This window comes from Tamandua tetradactyla, chromosome 1 (genome assembly GCF_023851605.1).
Source record: "Tamandua tetradactyla isolate mTamTet1 chromosome 1, mTamTet1.pri, whole genome shotgun sequence".
Classification (NCBI taxonomy): domain Eukaryota; kingdom Metazoa; phylum Chordata; class Mammalia; order Pilosa; family Myrmecophagidae; genus Tamandua; species Tamandua tetradactyla.
The window spans coordinates 86,310,910-86,330,497 of NC_135327.1; the positions used below are offsets into that span (position 1 = coordinate 86,310,910).

The window sequence follows — 19,588 nt, forward strand, 5'->3', positions numbered from 1 at the left end:
TTCTGGGGGGCTCGCAGCTGGGCCAGCTGGGCCAGACTGGGGTACCATGTGTGTCCAGTCACTGACATGGCCCCTGCAGGTGTTCTGTACTGTTTCTGGTTATTTTCTAGTTCTGGAGGATGAACTAAGATGCGCATGTTGCTAAGTCACCATCTTGGCCTGGAGGACCTGGATCCTTTTTATCATCTCTCTTTCTTTATTGAGAGTCTCATTTTGTTCATTCATCATTTTTCTGATATCCTTTCATTCTTTCTTCTTGCTCTCCTTTAGCCCTTTGGGCATATTGAACATCATTTTCTAAAAGTCTTTAGTATGTCCAAAGTTTGATCTTCTTCATTGATGTTTTCTCGATTTTTATCTTGCTCCTTTGGAAGGGGCATTTACTGTTTCTTTGTCTTGTAATGTTTTCTAACATATAGTTGTTTTAATATTTAATGTATTAACTCTGGAATTTAGTCCCTAAGCTGCCTGTTCTTTAAGTTTGTATCCACCTAATGATAAGAGATTTCTTTGAGTGTCAGGAGCTAACAAACAACAGTAACAATAGCACAAAACCATCTTACACCCTCTTTGCAAATTGAGTCTGTGTTGGTTGCTGTTTTCCTTCAGAATTGAGCCCTTCTACCAATAAGATGAACTGAGGTGAAACATGGGAGCCTCTTTCTATTTTCTGAGCATTCATCCTGTCCTGTACATATGTTTGTGTCCTCAGGAATTCCCCTGTTACAGGGATCCAAATGCCCCTTCTACTCTCTGTGAAATAGAATCCACCCCCCTCCTTTCAGGTGTTTTATTGCATGTCTTGAAACTAGTAATGCTTTACCCCAGGCTGCTTCAATTTGATTGTTTCTTACATGGCTTTAGCTGTTCTCAAGCTGCTTATGCCTGCAGGGCAAATTCTGGGGTGGTGAGGCAGGCATGAGTGTCCTGGTTCAGTCGTTGAGACTGCCACCTGATCGGCACTGACATATAGGCACCCCAGTAAGTGCAGAAGGGCCACTTTGCCCCCAGTGAAACAGAGCTGAGATCTACAGTGAGAGCACAGTCTGACTCCACACTGTGCCAGGGAGGGGTGGGGGAGGAGCCAGCAAGGGTGCCTCAAGCTTCTCCTACCATTTTTAAGTTGCATTTTCTTAATTAGGTCCCCACCTAGTTACTGCAACCCTTTAGCTGCTTTTCAGAACTCTGAGAATATAGCTCTGCCAGTTTTTGCTCATTGTTCAAACATTCTGTGGCAGAATGGAACCTTAGAGCTTCTTACACCACTATCTTGGTTGATCAGAAGTTGACTTGTTCTTTTTTAGTCATAGAAACCACTAGTAAAGGGATGCCCTGGAATTGAACATCCAGATAGTTGGTAGCCACAGATTTCCCACTTCTGCCTCCCACATCTCCACCTCTCAATCCAAGAGAGATGCTGCTGAGGTCTCTTAATAGCCAGCAGATTGAATTTTTGATTCTCATTTCTTTTGAGATCAGTCTAGTTTGTTCTGCTGACCTATCCATTGCCTGTTGACTGCATTTACTTGTGAATACAGGAACCATCACTCATATGTCCCATGTTTCTATTATAGAGAATAACCTCCAAACCCCATATTTTATTAATCCATTCATAATGGTGCAAAATTGGCACATTTCTTTCCTGTAGGGATTCCCATGACTATGGGCCAATCCCTTTGAACATGGAAAAATCATTTCACATCAATTCCTATTAGCAGAAGAGAACCTTGAGCAGTAGGTAGAGAAGACACTGTTCTATCCTAACAAATGGAAAAGATGGGGAAAAAAACAAATAAAGATTTGTTTGTTTCTCATCCGGGAAATGGAGAGCAGAACATCTCATACATTTTTCCCCAGACCAGGTTTTTTACAAATGCTGCTGCAGCAAATTCCTGCCCCACATTTAAGGACTTCAAAACCTACTTGTTAAAATCCATGAACATTGTAATAGAGCACCAGGAATTTACCGTTTCTGCAATTGTGGCCAGGAGGTTACTCTGTGGAAAGGGCCTGACCCTGGGGCCAGTGCTGCCCTCTGGTGCCTACTTGAAGTTGTATTCCTAGCTCCCCCAAGTACGAGGAAGAGACTACAGACCCACACTTGTAAACCCTCTTCCCATCATTTTCCTCAGACACATGCACACACTCTCTCTAAATGGAGTGAAATGAGCAGTACAGGTATCAGGGGTCAAGGGCAGAAGACTTCCCTGTGCACACCTGTAGTCCAAAATCCAGAACCACCTACCAGACAATGCCTAGAGGCCTTTAAAGTGGCCAAAATATCCCCAATTAGGGACCACTGTGTACAGTCACTACTCCAGGAGATACACATTAGTGTCTGTCAAACCCAAGCCAAGGCTGCCTTATTCCACAAAAGTCCCTCCATTCACCAAGAACTCTTAATTCTAGTACAGTTCTATCTAGCCAGGTGGATGTTCCGTGGAGAGATTGGTACCTCCCTTCCTAGGCATCAGGGAACTCTCAGAGCTGATGGGCCTGAGATCAGACAGCTGGCAGGTTCCCCTACCTGTTGTCTTTGGACAGTGCCCCAAATGGGAACTGCTAGGGTGTTCTGTCCTCTTCTACATGCCAACCCAAACCCCAGTTTCTCTCTGACCCTGTCCTATCCCTCCTAAGCATTTCCACTGGGTATGTTGGCTGCCCTCCTCCCCAGTTCACAGAGAGAAAACTCGCCTGGTGCAGGCAGAAGGTTCCTTTCACCTCCTACTCTCCTTTGCTGTCCCCAGGCCCAAATCTCCCTGTGATATTCAGGTCCCCACTAGAGTGCATGAGAAACTGCAGAGAGAAGACCCACCACCATGCAGGTTGGGTAGAGCCAGGTCAAGGTCTGTAGAGACTGTAAACATTGAAAAAATGTACACTGAACGTGACGTCTTTAAAATATATATATTTCATACTTCAAATTTTTCCCATTCACATTTTTGGAGTCATAAGCAGAGGTTGATATGCCTGTTGGACAGTGCAGCATGGGGTTGGGAAGGGAGGGTGACAAGGCAAAGTGTTGGTCCTGAGGGCCTGACATCTCTGAGATAAGAATAGGAATATGTGTAGACAGTGGCAGGAGCAGGAGCTTGAGCTTTCAGAGGTGCAGGGTTTGGGAGAGGGAAACACCCTGTGTTAGCCTGGGGTTGGAAGAGGAGGGATTCTTGGGGAGACCACCAGAGCCTCCCTCCGGTTGTGCTGACCTGACTTGGGAACCAGCTAAACTAGATTCTTGAGTAATCACTGTCACTGTCTTGGGGCAGCTTTGGGCCTGCATACTAAGACCCAGACCAGGCCCAGGCCAAGGTCAGATGTACCAGGAAAGCAAAGGTGGGAAGAATTTAGAAAGCAGATGGTGCCACCAGCCTTCCAGAGATCGCTGGTGTGGGAGGCCCTTTATCTGTGAAGCCTCCTCAGGTACCAGGTGTCTGTTGGGTGCCTAGAAGGAGGTTGTGCACCTGTTTGCAATCAACTCCAATCCTACCTCTTCCGTGTACATGACTCCAGTTGTTACTGACCTTCCCCTGGCCTCAGTTTCCTCCCTTGTAAAATGTGCATATTACCTTTCTTACAGATCATTGAGAAAATTAAGATGTGTGTTAACGATCTTAACACAAGCTTGTGATGTAGTCCCTCAGCTGTATCTTTCTGAATTCATTACAAATGAAAAATGAAAATTCTTCTTAAGAAAGTATAGTCACCATGCTCTAACACTAGTTGCTCCAGAGAGGTAGAATGTTAGAAAGGTAAAAATGTACCCTTTATGCTTGTTTGTAGTGTTTTGTTTGAAAAGTTTGCTACTTCTATAACATTCTTAAACTCTCCTCCAAATAAAAGTTAGAAATAATGCAGGGTCCTGAGGTATTATCAAAAGGAAATAAAATCTGAGTTGAAGGTGTCGAATTTCAGTGCAGACTAGGCTGGTCCCTCCCTCACGAAGTCCCAGGGGTACCCCTACAGGCTCGTGGGCCTGGTCTGCTGGTCGCTGTCAGCGAGGGCATGCTGCCCTCTTCTGTTCCCCTTTCCGTACACCAGCTGATGCTCAGTGGTGAACCCGAGAAAAGCAAGGCAGGGGCAGCCCTACGGGGACGATCTAACCCAAGCTTTACTCGAGGAGACAGAGTCCTGAAATAGATGGCGTCCTCCCTGGGGGAGCTGGCCCCGGTGCCCCCTGCCCCCAGCACCTGTGACCGCCAGGCCAGACATTGTTCCCTTACACCATATTTCATCCTCAGCACCGCCCCAGGAGGTGGCGGGGAGGAGGGATTCACGTTTCTGCTAGTGGTAAGCAGAAGTCTTGTAACTCAGCAGTGTGGGCTCTTCCCCATAGGGCGGCAGGTGTCTTGTAACTCAGCAGTGTGGACTCTTCCACCAGAACAAATAAGGACCACACCTCACTATCTGTAGACTTTGTCCCTGCGCTAAGGGCATCCACCTCAGGGTGCTTCGCCATTCTTCTCAGGGCCGGAGGGTTCCTGGAAGGCAGCGGCATCGTGCACCCGGAGTCCTTTCAGGCTGGGCATGTGCACGCATGTGGTTGGGTGACCTGTGTGAGGGGTCCAGGGTTCAGAGAAAGTGATGGAATGATTTGAATGAATGAGTGAAAGAACGAGGCAGCTCCACAAGGTGGAGAGATAAGTAAACCTGGCACCTAGACACTGGGCTGTGGTGTCAGCGTTGCCATTGATTCCATCCATCAACCCACAGATTTGTTGGCACGGAAGGAGATGACATGGCCCCCTTTAAATTTATTTGAGAAAAAATGCAAGCACTTTGAGCCATAATGCCAAATGAGATGTATGTAAATATAAATAAATATTTCTATTTAAAAGTAAGGTAGTAAAAAGGGTCTATAAATGTTTTTGTTATTGAGTTTTTATTAAAAGCTCATTAAATTGATAAAATTTTTATACTTGTACTATTATATAAGAGAATTTCCTTGTTTCTAGGAAATGCACACCCACATATTTATTATAAGGGGCATTATGGTGAAAATAACTTGCAAATGGCTCAGGAATAATAATATTTTTCTTCGCGGTTTTTCTGTAAGCCTGAGAATTATGCCAAAAATTGAAAGTTAAAAGAAGAAACAATTCATAAAAAAATGCATAGCTAAAGTGGGAGAGGGCATTTGACAATCTGTTGGGAGCACCAGCAGGAAGCTAGCTCAGGGGGTCCTGGGATGTGGGCTTTAAACACACCCATTGAATAAGAACCACTATAAACCTATATCCTGGGTGGGCAGCAAGGAGAGAAAGAGGTAGAAGTCTCGTCGGGCCAAAGGTGGATGGCTGCCTGGGTGAAGGATGGAGGCCGAGCTCCCACACAGCCAACACCTGCAAAGCCCCAGACTGGCCCCCCTTTGATGCCTGAAGCTGGAGTACAGCATTAGGGTGAGTGAAGCTGCTTCCAACGCCCATATTAGCCACAGAACTGGCACCTCATTTATCCACAATCCCTAGGTGGGGACAGGCTTGGGGGAGGTGCTCTCTAGTTCACAGAGGTTCCCTCCGTGACCCCATCTGTGCCACCCATACTCTGGGCCTGTCACATCTTTTCCCTTTGACTTTTCACACTCTAAGGGGGAGAAGCTCATTTTCTTCTCTGGTCAGAAGTCTGTAAGTATGTGAACCTGGAGTTGCCAGAGGCCATTGGTGTGGCCTGTGGAGACATCTGGTTTGAGGGAAGAGAGCATAAACACAGAGGGAAGCTTGCCTCTGCTTTTGGTTATGAGAGCCAATTAAATCCCCTCCACACTTTAAAAAAATTTTATTTAGGGTGGGGGTGGGCTTAAATAAGATCAAGCTGGGTATCTGTCTTGGGGAAGGGGTAAGAGATTCACAGGTAATTGGGCCTGATATAGGTAACATAGGTAATGGCGTGAAGAGAGTCTGTCGGTTTGAAAAAGCTTGAGCTCTCTCTAAAAGTCTTGACTTTAGACACTGGCTGATCTGTAGGGCTATAACAAGGGCTCAGCTTCCTTTGCAGAAGGGCTGTTAGTTCTTTCAAAAGGGCAGTCACTGCTCTGGGCAAGACCAAAGCCATTTTTCCTGTGGCTTCTTAAAGATCTTTCACAGACAATCTTTTTATACCTGGCCACAGCATAGTTTCCTGGAAGCCTTTGGGGCCAGGGGCTGCTGATCCTAGGGTTGTCCTTCAGTCAGTAGAGCCGGCGTGGGCCCTGGTCGACCAGCAATGGCAGTGGGCAGGGCAGGCACCTAAATTTCCAACACAGTGAGGACTTATGAAGCAGAATATGGGAGTGGAGAGTCAGAGGGCATTGATGCAGAGCAGATGTGAGGAGTCAAAGCATGGGGTCCCAGTGCACTGGATGAAATTTAAATGGCTCCCCTGATTGCCCTGTATGGTGGAGGTGAGTGAGGGTGCAGATGGGACAGCCTTGCCAGAGTTGAATGTTATCCTCAGGCAGAGAGGGGCTGAGGGCCTTATCCAGCAGAGGAACAGGCTATGTGATGGTGGGAGCATCTCTCAGAAATACCTTAAAAACAATACAGAGTACATCCCCTAAAGGTAGCCCACTCCCAATCTCAACTGTTTCACTCCACAAGACCACTTTACCTGGAACAAAGGAGTAAAATAGGCCTGTAAACTCAAAGAGAACGCCTCCAAGGCGTGGCTTTTGAGAAAGTGGAAAGTACACTTCCCGTTGCTTCTGAAGTCCTCAGTGCCTCCTGGAACCCTCTGACAAAGCCCTAGCAGCCCTGCACATTTACATTAATCCCATGGACCTTCAGCATTTTGGCTTCAAGACAGGAATGTTTGTTGGGGAGAAACAAAAAACAACAAATTCGTGAAGAATTCTGGGATGCATCATGCAGAATATTTTATCTCCTGCTCTTTTCCCCACTCAAACCAGATAAAATCTGGGGAGCTTGGAGGTGGTGGGTGTGGTAAGAGCCTCTGTACCTGGTTCCTACTGCAGGGAGAGTGAGAATCCCCTTAAGCTGTGGGGATCCCTAGAGGGGATGAGGTCTCCCCCTGGTGTTCTTCCCTGAGAGAGAAAAAGATAGTCCATGGAGGGAGGTAATGATGACAGAATTTTTAAAAACAAGCATGCACCTTTATTCACATACTGTACACTCCATCAAAAGTGTACAATCAGTGTCTCACAGTATAATCACAGGGTGGTGTATTCATCACTACAATCAATTTGAGAACATTTTCATTGCTCCACAAAGAAAAAGAAACCCATATCCCTTGTTCTAGTTTGCAAGCTGCCCGAATGCCATATACCAGAAACAGAACGACTTTTAAAAAGGGGAATTTATTTAGTTATAAATTTACAGTTCTAAGGCCATGAAAATGCCCAAAGTAAGGCACCAACATGAAGTTACCTTCACTGAAGAAAGACTGATGGAGTTCAAGATTTCTCCTTCAGCTAGAAGGGCACATGGCAAAGTCTGCTCGTTTTCTCTCCTGGCTTCTTGTTTCATGAACTTCCACTAGGGTTGTTTTCCTTTGTCATCTCCAAAGGTCTCTGGCTATATGGGCTCTAAAGCTTTTTCTAAAATGGTTCCCTCTTAAAGGGTTCCTGAAGCAACCCCACCTTGAATAGGTGGAGACAAAACTCCATGGAAACCATCTAATCAAAAGTTAACACCCACAATTGGGTGGGCCACATCTCCATGGAAACAATCAAAAAGCCCCCACCCAGCATTTTAATGAGGATTAAAGAACTTGGCTCTTCTGGGGTATACAATAGATTCAAACCAGCACACCCCTTGTACCGTATTACTGACACTTATCATTGCTGTGGTACCCTTGTTAGAATTGATGAAAAAAATTACAATATTACTTTTAACTATAATCTGTAGTTTACAGTAGTTGTATTTTTCCCATATACCACCCTATTATTTACACCTTGTAATAGTGACGTACATTTGTTCTAGTTCGTGGAGAAATATTCTTCTATTTGTACTATTAACCACAGATATAGTCCATAGCAGGGTTCACTGTGTTTTGCAATCCTACGCTTTATCCTCCAGCTTTCTCCTTTTAGTGACATACTTGACCTAAACTTCCCCTTTTGACCACAATCACACCCATAATTCTGCACTGTTAATTACATTCACTATAATGTGCTACCATCACCTCTATCCTTTTCTTTATCTTTACAATCAACCTTATTAAACGTTCTGCACAAATTAAGCATTAGCTCCGTTCTCGACCCTCATTCTATTTTCTGGTAACCTGTACTTTAGATTATAACTCCGTGAGTTTACTTATTATAATTGATACATATTAGTGAGACTGTACAATGTTTGTCCTTTTGTGTCTGGCTTATTTCCACGTTCATTCATGTTGTCACATGCATCAGGACTTCATTTCTTCTTACAGCTGAATAATATTCCATTGTATGTATATACCACATTTTATTTACCCATTTATTGGTTGATAGACACTTAAGGTGTTCCCATCATTTGGCAATTGTGGATAATGCTGCCATGAACATCAGTGTGCAAATGTCTGTTCCCATCCCTGCTTTTGAATATATACCTAGTAATGACATTACTGGGTCATTTGGCAATTTATTTTTAGTTTCCTGTAGAACTGCCAGACTGTTTCCCAAAGTGGCTGCACTATTCTCCATTCCCACTAATAGTGAATAAGTGTTCCTATTTTTCCATATGCTCTCCAACACTTGTAGTTTTCTTTTTAATGGTGGCCATAATAGTAGATGTGAAATGAAAAACAATATCTCATTGTGTGTGTGTTTTTATTGTGGTTTTGATTTGCATTTCCCTAACAATTAGTGAAGTTGAGCACCTTTTCATCTGTTTTTTAGCCATTTTTATTTCCTCTTTAGAAAAGTGTCCATTCAAGTCTTTTGCTCATTTTTAAATTAGGTTGTTTGTCTTTTAATTGTTGAGTTTTAGGATTTCTTTATAGATTCTGGATGTTAAACCATTCTTGGTAACGTGTTTTCCAAATATTTTCTCCTATTAAGTAGGTTGCCTTTTCACTTTCTTGAGAAAGTCCTGTGAAGCAGTAAAGTTTTAATTTTGAGGAGGTCCTATTTATCTGTTTTTCTTTCACTGCTTGTGCTTTGGATGTAAAGTCTTAAGAAACTATTGCTTCCCTACATTTTCTTTTATGGTACCGATACTTATCTTTAGGTCTTTGATCCATTTTGAATTAATTTTTGTATAAGGTGTGAGTTAAGCTTCCTCTTCCATTCTTTTACATATAGCTACCAGTTCTTCAAGCCCCATTTGTTGAAGAGACTGTTCTTCCCCAGTTGAGTGGGCTTGGCAGACTGTCAAATATCAGTTAGACATAGATGTCTATTCCCGAATGCTCAGTTTGATTCTATTGGTCAGTATATCTATCTTTATGCAAGTACTATGCTGTTTTTTCCACTGTAACTTGTGATATGTTTTAAAGTCAGGAAGTGCATATCCTCCAGTTTCATTCTTCTTTATCAAGATATTTTTGGCTATTCAGGGGCTCTTATCCTTTATTTATCAGAATAATTTGATAATTGGCTTTTCCATTTCTGCAAAGTAGGCTGTTGGAATTTTGGTTGGGATTATGTTGAATCTATAGGTCAATTTGGGTAGAATTGACATCTTAATAATATTTAGTCTTCCAATCTGTGAACATAGAATGTCCTTCCAGGTCTTTGATTTCTTTTAACAATGTTTTGTAGTTTTCAGTGTTCAGGTCCTTTGCATCCATGGTTAAATTTATTCCTAGATATTTGATTCTTTTAGTTGCTATTATAAGTGAAATTAATTCCCTTGATTTCCTCCTCAAATTGCTCATTACTAGTATAATGACTTTTGCATGTTGATCTTGGTTGTATACTACCACTTTGCTGAGCTTGTTTATTAGCTCTAGTAGCTTTGTAATAGAATTGGTACTTCTAATATAGGCTCATGTTATCTGCAAATAGTGAACATTTTACTTCTTATTTTCCAGTTTGGATGCCTTTATTTATTTTTATGGCCTAACTGCTCTAGCTAGAACTTCTAGCACAATATTGTACTAGATATAATATCACAATATTGAATAACTGTGGTGACAGTGGGCATCCTTGTCTTATTCATCATCTTAGAGAGAAAGGTGCAGTCTTTCACCATTAAGTACTATGTTAGCCATGGTTTTTTTTTCATATATGCCCTTTTATCATTTTGAGGAAGATTCCTTCTGTTCCTATCTTTTGAAGTGTCTTCATCAAGAAAGGATGCTGGATTTTATCAAAGGCTTTTTCTACATCAATCAAGATGATCATGCAGTTTTTCCCCTTCAGTGTGTTAAATTAATTGATTTTTTGTGTGTGTGCCAAAACACCCTTGCATACCTGGAATAAAACCGACTTGATCATGGTGTATAATTCTCTTAATATGCAGCTGTATTTGATTTGCAGGCATTTTGTAGGGGATTTCTGCATCTCTGTTCATTAGAGAGATTGATGTGTAATATTTTTTTCTTGTAGTATCTTTATCTTGCCTTGGTATTAGGGTGTTGTAGGCCCCACAGAATGAGTTAGGTAGTGTTCCCTCCTCTTCAGTTTTCTGGAAGAGTTTGAGCAGGATTGATAGTAATTCTTCTTGGAATGACTGGTACAATTCACCTGTGAAACCATCTGGTCCTAGGCTTTTCTCTGTTGGGAGGTTTTTGTTGATTGTTTCAAACTCTTTACTTCTTTCTGGTTTGTAGAGATATTCTATTTCTTCTGGAGTCAGTGTGCGTTGCTCATGTGTTTCTCAGAAATTATCCATTTCATCTAAAAGTTGCCTAGTTTTTTTTGTGTAAAGTTGCTTATTGTATCCTCTTAATCATGCTTTTTATTTCTTTGGGGTCACTAGTAATGTCCCCCTTCTCAGTTCTGTTTTTTTTTTCAAATCCAAGAAATTTTTATCAAGCATCAGTTGATAACATGGGCAGACAGATATTCTATGCAGACTGTGACAAAGAGTGCATTTACTACACTCAGACTTCAAGACATTTTAACAACATCTCTGAACATCAACATTTAAAACACATACCAATTGACACAACAATTCCAATTCTAGGAACTCATTCTTGCACATATACAAAAGATAGGCATTTATTGCAGAATTATTTGTTAGAGAAAAAGATTGGGATTAACATGAAGACAACTGTGTATACAAGTTTTAGAATATCTCTTTTAGGATGTATTTTGCAGTATGAGGATAGATGGAAGTTAGATCCATTTGAACTGGTATAAAAATATCAAGGTGTTAAGTGGTAGAATGCCAGCTTTTACTCACAGAGATATATACACACACATATATAAATGTAATATGCTTTTCTTTCCAAAGAATATCTTTGAAGGATCGTGAAAGCAAAGTCGTGTGACACCTGAAATGCAGAGCTAGAATTCTGCAGCTAGGAAAGTCAACATTATCCTATACACCCACTGTTTCTGTTTGTTTGTTTTTAGCTTTTTTTTTTTTTTTAACTTTTTTTATTGTATAGTATAGCATATATACAAATCAAAGAAAGAATAAAGCAGTAGTTTTCAAAGCACTCTTCAACAAGTAGTTACAGGATAGATCCCAGAGTTTTTCATGGGCTACCATACGATCCTCTCAGATTTTTCCTTCTAGTTGCTCCATCACTTCTGGTTTTATTTGCATCTTCTCTCTTTTTAATTTTATCAGTCTAGCTAAGGGCTTATCAATTTTATTGATTTTCTCAAAGAATCAACTTTTGGTTTTGTTAACATCTCTATTGTTTTTTAATTCTTAATTTCATTATTTCTGCTCTAATCTTTGTTGCTTCTCTTTCTGCTTACTTTGGGATTAGTTTGCTGTTCTAGTTCTTCCAGGTGTGCAGCTAAGTATTTGTTTTAGCTCTTTCTTCTTTTTAAATGTGAGCATTTAGGGCTGTAAATTTCCCTCTCAGAGTGCTGCCTTTGCTGCATTCTGGTAAGTTTTGATACATTGTGTTTTTGTTTTCATTCATCTCAAGATATTTACTGATTTCTTTTGCAATTTCTTCTTTGACTCACTGATTGTTTAAGAGTGCGTCTAACCACCTTAAGTTTCTATATTTTCTAGTCCTCCTCCTGTTACTGATTTTCATCTTCATCCCATTATGATCAGAGGAAGGGCTTTGTGTAATTTCAGTCTTTGTAAATTTATTAAGACCTGTTTTGTGACCCAACATGTGGTTTATCCTGGACAGTTATCCTGGAGCTCTTGAAAAGAATGTATGTCTTGCTGTTTAGTGGTACAGTGTTCTATATGTGTCTCTTAGGTCTAATTCATTTATCAAATTATTGAAGTTATCTGTTTCCTTATTGATTTTCTGCCTAGATATTCTGTCTGTTGATAAGGTGGTGTATTGCAGTCTCCAGCTATTATTGTTCATACGTCTGTTTCTCCCTTCACTTTTGCCAGTTTGCCTCATCTATTTGGGGCACCTTGCTTAGGTGCATAAATATTTATGATTGGTATTTCTTCTGGTTCATTGCCCCTTTTAACATGTAATGTCCTTCTTTGTCTCTTATAACAGTTCTGCACTTAAAGTTTGCTTTGTCTGATAGTAGTATAGTTACCCCATCTCTATTCTGGTTTGAATATCTTTTTCCAGCCTTTCACTTTCAAGCTATATGTATCCTTGGGTCTAAAGGTGAGTCACTTGTAGACAGCATATAGATCAATCATATTTTTTAATCCATTCTCCCAATCTGTTTCTTTTTTGGGCTGGGGGGGGGGATTTAAGCCATTAACATTCAATGTTATTACTATAATTCAGTAATAACTGAATTACTTCAACCAGTCTATCCTTTGGATTTTATATGTTATGGCTTAGTTTTGCTTTTGTTTTTATGCTTTTGGTTACCCTTACTGATAATCTTCATTCTATACTCTCCTGCTTTTTTCCTTTCAACCTGAAGGACTCCCTTTAGTGTTCCTTGTGGGGCAGATCCTTGTTAACAAATTCTTCTAAGTTTATCAGTTAGTTTAGAAGAAAAACAGTTTATTCTTCTGTTTATCAGTGAATATTTTAAACTTCCCCCTCATTGTTGAACGACAGTCTTTTTTTTTTTTAAGCCATTTTATTCTTATCTGTGTTTTTGCTTAAAATCAGTGAATTTCTAGGCCAGGTTCAGGTAACTGAAGGGCTTTTATAAATTTATACTGTCTAGGTCCAAAGTATGCTGCAAACATGGTCTGGAGCAATGTTCTAGTTTGCTAGCTGCTAGAATGCAATATACTAGGAACAGAATGGCTTTTCAAAAGGGGAATTTAATAAGTTGTTAGTGAACAGTTCTAAGGCTGAGAAAATGTCCCAATTAAACAAGTCTATAGAAATGTCTAATCACAGGCATGCAGGGAAAGATACCTTGGTTCAAGAAGGCTGATGAAGTTCAGGGTTTCTCTCAAGTGAGAGAGAAACTTACATGGCAAACACAGTCAGGGTTTCTCTCTTGGCTAGAAGGGCACATGGTGAACATGGCATCATCTGCTAGCTTTCTCTGCTGGCTTCCTATTTCATGAAGCTCCCCGGGAGGCATTTTCCTTCTTTATCTCCAAAGGTCACTGGCTGGTGTACTCTGCTTTGTCATGCTACAGCATTCTCTGCTCTCTCCAAATCTCGTATTCCCCAAAATGTTTCCTCTTTTAAAGGACTTCAGAAACTTACAAGACCCACCCAAATGGGTGGAGACACATTTCCCCTAATCCAGTTTAACAACCACTCTTGATTGGGTTGCATCTCCAGGGAGATGATCTAATTACAGATTCAAACATACAGTATTGAATAGGGATTATTCTACCTTTACAAAATGGGATTTTGATTAAAACATGGCTTTTCTAGGGTCTGTACATCCTTTCAAACCAGCACAAGCAAAATGGGAAATAAAATCTTTCTAAAAAATAGGCTTTGAAATTCTAATCCAGTAGGTTAAGATGTTTCCTTTCTCTTGTAGCACAGCAGAGACATATCTGACTGCTAGGCAACCACTCACAGGAATAGCCAAGAAAGCAGGATACAGACCATCCCTCCCACCCCCGTAAAACAAGACCAACCAGTCCTCCCCATGTTACAGTACAGGTCTCACAATTCAAATCACTAGTACTCAAAGGTAAATTTATAAAACATCTGTAAGATACCTGTACTGCCAAAAATGGGATCACTGCCGTTGGTAAGCCAGCAGCTATACAAGCCTGTGTTACATTTAAGACACATCAAAAAAGACTGCTTTTAGTTCACAGAGAGCAGCATTAAGTCCAATATATGTTGATCCATGTTCAAATAGATTCTTTTCTACTTCTGGAAATTGGTTAACTTTTCTGGTTATGATATTCAAAGCTGTTAAGTCTTCCTTAATAGTATCTGATTCTTGATTTTCCATCTTGTGCCTTATGCTTCCCTTATCTCAGCCAGTGCTGCCTATCTCCTTTAGCCACACTAGGACTCACAGCAACCACTGTTGACTCACACATGAGCAGCCATCTTTGGCTGGCATGTGATTTGGCCTGAAGGACTGTTTTGCTGGAGAAAGAAGTCTCAGCTGGCAGTTTTTCTTTATCAGTGCCTTACCACTGTCTTCTTGCCTCCATGGTTTCTGATGATAAATCAATGTTTAGTTTACCAGGCATCATTCCTTGAATGTAATGAATTACTTTACTCTTGCTGCTTTCAGAGTTCTTTTTTCTACGTTTGATGTTCTGATTTGTATGTGTGCTAGTTTGAATCGGTTATGTGCCCTAGAAAAGCCTTTGCCTTTTAATCCAATCTTGTGGGGGCAGACCTATTGTTGGGTGGAACTTTTTGATTAGGTTGTTTCCATGGAGCTATGACCCTGCCCATTCAAGTTGGGTCTTAATCCAGTTGTTGGAGTTCTTTAAGAGAGAGACATTTTGAAGAGAGCTCAATGCTAAGAGAAGATAAAAGAGAAAAAAAAATGCTCCAGGAGAAGCCAGGACACATAGGACCTGAGAGAGCCATATTGAAACCAACTCAGGAGAGAAGGACTAGCAGATACCACCGTGTGCCTTCCTATGTGACAGAGAAACTTCGGGCCCCATTGTCCTTTCTTCAGTGAAGGTATCTTCTTGTTGATGGTTTAGTTTGGACACTTTATGGCCTTAGAACTTTAAATTTGTAACATAATAAATCCCCTTTGAAAAAGCCAACCCATTTTGGGTATATTGCATTCTGGCAGTTTTAGCAAACCAAACAATATTTGTCTTTGAGTAGATCTATTTCCGTTTGTGCTGTTTGGCATAAATTGCACTTTTTGGACAGTGTACATTTATGTCTTTCAAAAGAGTTGGAAATTTTTCAGCCATTATTTCCTCAAATATTCTTTCTGCCCCTTTCCCTTCTCTTCTCCTCCTGGAACACCAATGACTCGTATATTTGTGCACTTTATGCTATCATTCAGTTCCCTGAGAGTCTTCTCATTTTTTCCCATTCTTTTCTCTATCCGTTCTTTTGTCTGTAAGATTTCAGATGTCCTATTCTGTAGTTTGCTGATCCTTTCTTCTGTCCATTCAGATTTGCTGTTGTATACCACTAGTGTATTTTTAATCTCTTCTAATATGCCTTTCAATCCCATAAGCTCTGTTATTTTTTTTTTTTTTGCGTGCTTTCAAAAGCTTCTTTATGCTTGCCCAGTGTTTTCTTGATATCCTTTATCTCTTTAGCCATGTTTTCCTTCATCTCCTTGAATTGATTTAGGAGATTTGCTAAATCTCATTGATCAGTTGTTTCAGGTCCTGTGTCTCATCTGAAGTTTTAGTTTGTTCCCTTGACTGAGCCATATTTTCCTGTTTCTTAGTATGGCTTGTAATTTTTTGATAGTGTCTAGGTATCAGATTGTCTTGATGGGTTTACTCTGTAAGTTTGTTTCTGTCTCTTGCCTGGAGTCTTTTGTTCATTGACTTTATGCTAAAGCTCTTTGTTGACACTTGATTCACCTTATTATAGACCTTTAGAATAGCTTATATTTAACTGATCAGATTTTTTTCAGCCCTTATTAGTCTGATTCTTGCCCTGAATTTATGGTATAATTTTTGAAATTGTATTATTTGTGCAATTGTTTCACTCCCAGAAGAAAATTTCCTTTCCTCTGTCCCTCCTCTTGGAATATTAATCAGTTTTTGTTTGTGTTTTATTTGTCGCTCTATATTTTCAATACTCCTTTTGTTATGTCTATCTACTTTTACCTGGAGGGCAAATTCTGGGAGGAGGGTACCCCTGGAGAGGATTTTCCCAAGTCAGTTTTTCCCAGTCCAAATAGGCCCACAGACCCACACATGAGATATAGGTTGGTTCCAAAGTGCCCTGGGGAGAAGACCCAGAAGGATGCCAGTTTTCTGTTTAACACACAGGAGTCTGTGCTTTCCTGGCCTCCCCAGAAAATGATGCTCTTCTGCTAGTTGTTCCCTACAGTCCTAAGGTGATATTGTGCCTTCAATTCTCAACCGACTCTGCCTCTGCCAGGTGCATGGTTGAGGCAGAGGATGCCAGCTGCTTTGGGCCAGAATTAATTGAAACTGTTGCTGAGATCCCAGGCCCTGTGATCTGAATTTTCTAATCCAAAGCCACAAACTGTGCTTGTGTCTGCCTCCTTCCTTTCTTGGGGAAGAGATGCCCTTCAGCAAACAGTTTTCCATCACCTCAAGAAGGCACTGTGTGTCTAATTCAGTCCCTATTCCTCCCTTGCCAAGGGCAGGTTTGAAACAAAGGCTGCTGTCTGATTTCTGTGCTGGGCAGGTTGAAAATGTAGCTGTCCTTGGAGCTGGAACCCAGGAATCTGAACTCAATAATCAAAAGCTAGAGTCAGTATCTGGCCTTGCCCCCTCCCCTGTTCTTGGGAAAGAGGACTTTTATTTCCAGCAGGGGAGTGGCTCCCAAAGTGGCCTTCCATACCAGTGGGGGATAAGCACCAACCTCCATAGTGTGGCAAGAGCTACTCACAGATATTTACTGTAGTTTATCAGTCTCTTCCTTCCATTCCCTGGATGGTCTATGGTGTTCTTCTATACTCTGGAGCCTCAAATAGTTGTATGAGACAGTTTCCTGGCTGTTTACTAACTACACTGGAGGACAAACTGAGTAACTGAGTCCTGGAGCTCCCTACTCAATTGTATTACCTGGCAACCATGATTTAGTTTTAAAATACAAATGTTGAGAAATATTAACTTTACCAGGAAGAGATTGATTAAGTTGTCTGCCATCAGAGAGAAATAGGACTTAGGATAGATATAGAATCCAACTACAGAAAAATAACGGTATGTTGGAATACCTGAGTTTGTGTCTTGTGAAGGTCAAGAAATGGCTATGTGTAACAGTAGCCTGTGAGAACTAAAGAGGGGGAGGAACCAGGTGGGGCTTTATCTCAATGCTCCCCAGTGTCCCTTCTGTACTGTCAGACCCACATTTCTCAAATAAGATACTACTGCCATTTTGGGTTAAACAAATCTTTGTTAGGTGGGACTGTCCCTAGTATAGCAGAGTATTAGCACTCCTGGCTCCTTCCTAGACGTTAAAAGCCCAAAGCACCCCCTATTCAACATTTCCAAATGCCTGTAGAAAATTGTCATCTCTCTGTTGAGGATCCCTTCTGTTTTTCAATGATACAGCAAAAGGAAGCTGCTCCTGCTGAAAGGCAGATGGCAGGGTGGCTTTCCCTCCACTTTTTCTTTTAAAGTTCTTTTCAGTACCTAAGTTGGAGTTAGACAGGTCAGACTTTTTACTGAGGCCAAGGAAACTGTAAGTCATGGAACATTCTTTGGAAATGTCATTATGAATGAGACCCTGAAGGCATGGGAATGCAAGGAAAGCAAGTATCAACCAAGGAACACCCAGCAGTTCCTAGAATTATGCCCAGACCAACTCAATTAGAACCTTGGAGAGGGGGCAGTGGAATGGATATATATATCTCATGAGGTGACATTACCTATAAATATATATCTATATATATCACCTTGTGATTCCAGCAGGCAGGCAGAATTGACAGCCGTTTCTGGGACAAATCTTCCTCAGTTCTGTATGTCACCAGGGAGGCCAACATAATAGAAAAGGCTGAGAAAAGTAGAACCTCTCTGAGGAAGATGCCAGGGGTAAGACATCAGATTCAAAAATGGGCAGTAGTGCATTTCAAGGCAGGTGGTGAGTACAAATAAGGATAGATAGTTGTTTTGGTAAACAAATAAGTTTAAGCCTTCCCTCATTTCGGATATGTTCTTCTTGTAGAAAAGCAAAAGACCATGGGTAGTTTTCAGCATTTTATTACACACAAGTTCTCAGGTTTCCTATTGAACACTTCAATCCTGATTCCTCCATTTCCTAACCCAAGAGGAACAATGGGGCCGGGGTGGTAAGCAGATGCCCTTTGAGAGCCCTGGCTCATATATTCACTCCACTTATTACCACCTGCATTCAGAAGCATCGTGGGAGTTTTAGTCTTCATTTAATTGTTTTTTTTATTTAAGACATAAAGAGGCCAGACACACACCTAATGTTTTAGTTTGCTAGGTTGATGAAATCAGATACCATGAAATCCATTGGCTTAACAATGGGAACTTATTAGCTTACAAGATTACAGTATTGAGGCTGGAAAAAAAGGTCCAAATCAAGGCATCATCACAGCCCTCCTTTCTTCCCAAGGACCGGTTGCTAGTGATCCTTGGGTCTTCTGCCATATGGCGAGGCACACGGCAGTGAGTGAGTCTCTGCCTTTTCCGAATTTCCTTGATTTCCACATCTTGCTTTCATGGCTTTTTCTCTCTTGCTTTATTCATTCCATTTATAAAGGACTCCAGTGAGAAGATTAAGACCTGTCTTGAATGAGGTGGGTTACAACTTTACAGAAGTAGCCTCATAAGAATATCCTATTTAAGATTCCCCCCTCATACTGGGTTTTGGTGCATGGGGGGCATCAGACTAGGTATTGTGGTGGAGACTTCTGATTTCTGTAATTGTTCCTGTATCCCAGACAGCTGGCCTCAGAAGGTGATTGTGGAAGTAAATTTAAGGAACCAAAATGAGTAATAATAATAATAAAACTTTTGGTGTTATAATTGCATAAAAACCATTGCACACCCAGCAGCTCCCAGGGCAGGCAGCGGTGGCCTATGAGTGGACGTGAGAGCAGCTGTGGCATTGGGGGTGCAAGTGGGTGCCGAGTCGGGCTCCGGGGAGCAGCATACTGGCACTGTCTGCTTCCAGCTGCTGCTGAGCTCCTGGCAGCCTGCAGGTGGTGACCTGGATGAGGCACTTCTGATGCTGTGCCCGGACCCCTGCTCAGAGTCCAGCCTGGCCGCCTGCCTGCACTGTGCTCAACTCCACCAATGCCGACGGCATCAGCAACCTGCACCAAGCCTCCATAGACGAGAACCTGCAAGTGGTGGACTTCCTGGTGGAGCAAGGTGTCACAGTAAGCCAGGCTACCAACGAGGGTTGAATGCCCCTGTATGTAACTGCCTCCTGCAGCTACCTGAACATCACTGAGTACCTTCTGAGCCATGGGGCCAGTGTCGCTGCAGTCAACAGCAATGGGGACCATCCCCTGGACCTGGCCAAGTCCATGGAGGGGTTGCTGTGGGTGGAGATCACCCACCGAGGTTTCAGCCAA

At 41.6% G+C, this 19,588-nt stretch overlaps 1 long non-coding RNA gene and 1 pseudogene across 3 annotated transcripts in view; one reads left to right on the forward strand and one right to left on the reverse strand.

The window, feature by feature from the left end:
• LOC143685070 (uncharacterized) overlaps positions 1-19,588 on the forward strand; it is a 66,799-nt gene that overhangs the window by 38,670 nt on the left and 8,541 nt on the right. The window lies entirely within an intron of this gene.
• Positions 13,086-14,758, reverse strand: LOC143685063 (transmembrane protein 126A-like; annotated as a pseudogene).